Below are 3,515 nucleotides of genomic sequence, written 5' to 3'. Positions count from 1 at the left end.
TGATAAAAAAGGGTCCCTCTCTTCATAGGCTCTTAGAGTCTAGGAAGGAAAACACAAATTTAGCCACATTTTCTCCCTGTGTACAAACCCCCTGGTTTAATTGGATGATTGACAATATGATCGTTTGGTCCTTTGGGGGTCCATGGCACCTAATTCCTGAACTATTCAGTATGACTCAGGACCTTTGGTGAGACAATATGTACATATCTTTTTGCGGGGGCAGGGGGGGCAGTGTGTTTCTCCAGGACCCATCAGCTGACCCATCAGCTCCAAGTCAAGTAGTTGTTTTAATCCAGTTGTGGAGGGCGTACCTCAGTGGCCCATGTGGAAATCAAACTGGAAGCCTTGGTGTTATGAGCATTGCACCCTGCGCTCTCACCACCTGAGCTAACCAGCCGTCCCCATAATATCTTAATAAGGACAATTTTTGAATTAATTCTTTGAGGCAATTAGTTTTGTGGCATAATTTCTCATTGGTATATTTCCCTACTTTTTTTCTTATCACTATAGGAAAGATTAGATTACAGGGTAAATTACTATCACAAAATCATACTAACTATATACTTAAGAGAAAATGCTATATAACAGACATATTTCATATTCAATATGCAGACCATGTCTAAACACTAAGAACCCCTGGGTGATCCTGGTTCCTAAAACTCATTTGCTTTGCCCGCACAACTGCTATCCGAACTCTCCTAAACAGACTCATTTCTAAAACCTCGGGTTTCCAATTCTCTTAGCTGTCCTAACTCTACTACACTTAGTGATTTAGATTCTATCCAAACCTGCTCTGGAAGGAGCTATATCTGATTCCACTTGGTTCTTGCCCATGAGATGCTCCAAATATTCACAGCGAGCAGAAAATGCCCTCTAAGTTTAGAAGCAAGCTCTTGGCCACTTTTCAGGCTCTTTACCTTTAGCTCAGAACTTTCACACCTGGGTACTTTCTTAAAAAAAAAAAAAAGACCATTTCACTGGCTGGAACTCAGATATGTTCACTTTCTCTCTTTTTTTCTATACTTGCTCTCCTAAGTCATTTCATGTTCCCCTTGGACCATTCGCTCAGACAATCAATTTCAAAGGTTTCTCTCTACATGTGGCATTCCTATACTATGGACTCCTTCTGGATAAATCACTTCTTGTTAACATCTTGTATTGCTTTGTTTCCAAGTTCTCTTACCCTCCCTGCATCAGAACCCCTGTACGGTATTCTGATTCTCTCATACTTATCACTTTCTGTCTCAGTTTAGAATTACTCAACTCTATAGCTGATATCCCTAGTGGATTACAAATTCCTTGAGAATAGGAGCTATGGTTGACTCGTATTTCTGTTTGCCATGGCACCTAGCACAAAGCCTGACTCATGATAAGCACTCAAAAACTTTTGTTGAATGAATTAATGATGGATGGGTGGATGGATGGAGAGACAGGTAGGGAGCATGAGGCGAAGTGGAAAAACTTAGACTTAAACTCAGAAGAATGGAGTTCAGATCCAATTCCTCTTTTCCTCCTTGTGCCCCTGGACATGCCATTATACCTCCTTAGGTCTCAATTTCTCCAAAAGAAAAATGAGGCTATTAAGAAGTGCCTTACCTGAGGTTGTTTGTTCTGAAGATCACATGAGGTATTTTATGTGAAAGTGTTTTATGAACTATAAAGAACCTAAAAAAATAGAAGGAATCAAATGGTGATTTGAAGGCTTTCCATGTAAATTGTCCTTCAAGCCATCCAGATAATGTCTTTCCCTAATACCATCAAAAGAATACCACTATTACACAAATACAGCACGACAAGCCAAAGACCAAAGATACGAACATAATTAAGTACCTTAGCATCAAACACCCTTTTTTTTTTATTGTTAGTTTCAGGTGTACAGAACAATGCAATAGTTATCCTTTTCACCCTCACAAAGTAACAAGCCCCCTCCCCCCATGTATTGCCCTCCCATCCCCGATATCATGCTTATCTATTACAATTCCATTGATTCCATTCCCACTCTCTACTCCATGTCCCGAGACTATATGTATATATAATTATAGTTGACATACAATATTATTCAACATCNTCAGTCAGCCAGTGACGTGGGCAGAGCTTATCTAATTTCCAAGGCCTCCCTGTTAAATTTCTGGCCACAACCTCAGGCTGGCAAGGCTCTATAGGCTCTTCCTGTTTGCTTTCTAATGAGTTTTCTAATTTCACTGAAAGTGCCCTTCACTTCAAATTAACCCAGTCCCCTCTGGCACCTAAGCTGCTGGTTTTCACAGGCAGATCCACCCTGGTGGTGGTGCTGTACTAACAGACCTGGGGGAGGGATATGCAGCAGTCCCAGGCAAGAAAGCCGTAGACTCCCATTGTTCCTCTCCTAAATTCAGCAGCCTTTCAGGAATAAACGTTTCTCACTTTGTTTTTTGCCTTTGTCAGTTTCCAGAGCACTAAAATGGTTGTTTGGGATCATTTTCTCCAGTTGTTTTTGAGGGAAAGGATGTGTCATCTTCTCTCTGCTTTGCTGTATAAGTCCTGTCTCCTATTCACTTTAAAGGGCTTTGAGTTTCTCATCAGTGAAATTAGGTCTCTTCCTCCCCGGCCTGGTGCTATTTCCACTGGACCAGGATTTCCAGTGGTTTTGAGGAAATAGAGGGCATATTAGAAGATGACACGGGAAGTATCACATGAGGTTTGAGTATGAGCAACCTCACCGGACTCTGACTGGCTGAAGTATATGGAGTAGCTCAGAGATAATACTGCCAATAGTACAGATTTCAAAAGATGCTCCTTCCTCAAATAAAACAAATTATTAAATAAGTTTATTATTGCACAAATAAACACCACATTCAGGCCACCCAGGGAAAGTAGAAACCAGGCAGGTAGCTATCTCACCGGTAAAGGTAAAGAGAAGGGGAAGGAAAAGGAGTGAAGGAATAAAAGGGTAGGAGAGAGATGGTTTTGATTCCATAAATCAAGCTTATTTTTTAAATTGGTGGCTTAAGAATATGTGTCCTACTTAGAATGAAGTAAAACTAGAGCCTCTTGCTTCCACACTGCTATAGTCTAAATGTTTGTATCTTCCTCAAAATTCATATGTTGAAATCCTAATGCACAATGTGATGGTATTAGGAAGTAGACCCTTTGGGGTGTTAGGTCATGAGGGTGGAGACCTCATGAAGGCGATTAGTGTCCTTATAAAAAAGACCTCATAGAAATCCCTCTCACTTCCACCATGTGAAGGCACAGTGAGAAGCTGACAGTCTGCAGCCCAGAAGCGGGCCTTCTCCAGAACCCATCTATGCTGGCACCCTGACTTTGGACGTCCAGCAACCAGAGCTGTGAAATAAATTTTTGTTGTTTATAAGCTTCCCAATGTTAAAGAGAAAAACTACAGGCCCAAAATGTCGTCACTAGAGCTTTAACCCATGATAGCAAACCTAGACATAATGCCTGACCTAATTGCAGTTTTGACTTTCATCAGAAATGTAATCTTAGTCAACCAGTCCGTAATTTTCTGGCTTACATCA

The sequence above is a fragment of the Hipposideros armiger genome, unplaced genomic scaffold (assembly GCF_001890085.2).
Source record: "Hipposideros armiger isolate ML-2016 unplaced genomic scaffold, ASM189008v1 scaffold_106, whole genome shotgun sequence".
NCBI classification, from domain to species: Eukaryota; Metazoa; Chordata; class Mammalia; order Chiroptera; family Hipposideridae; genus Hipposideros; species Hipposideros armiger.
This window is presented reverse-complemented; position numbering follows the sequence as displayed.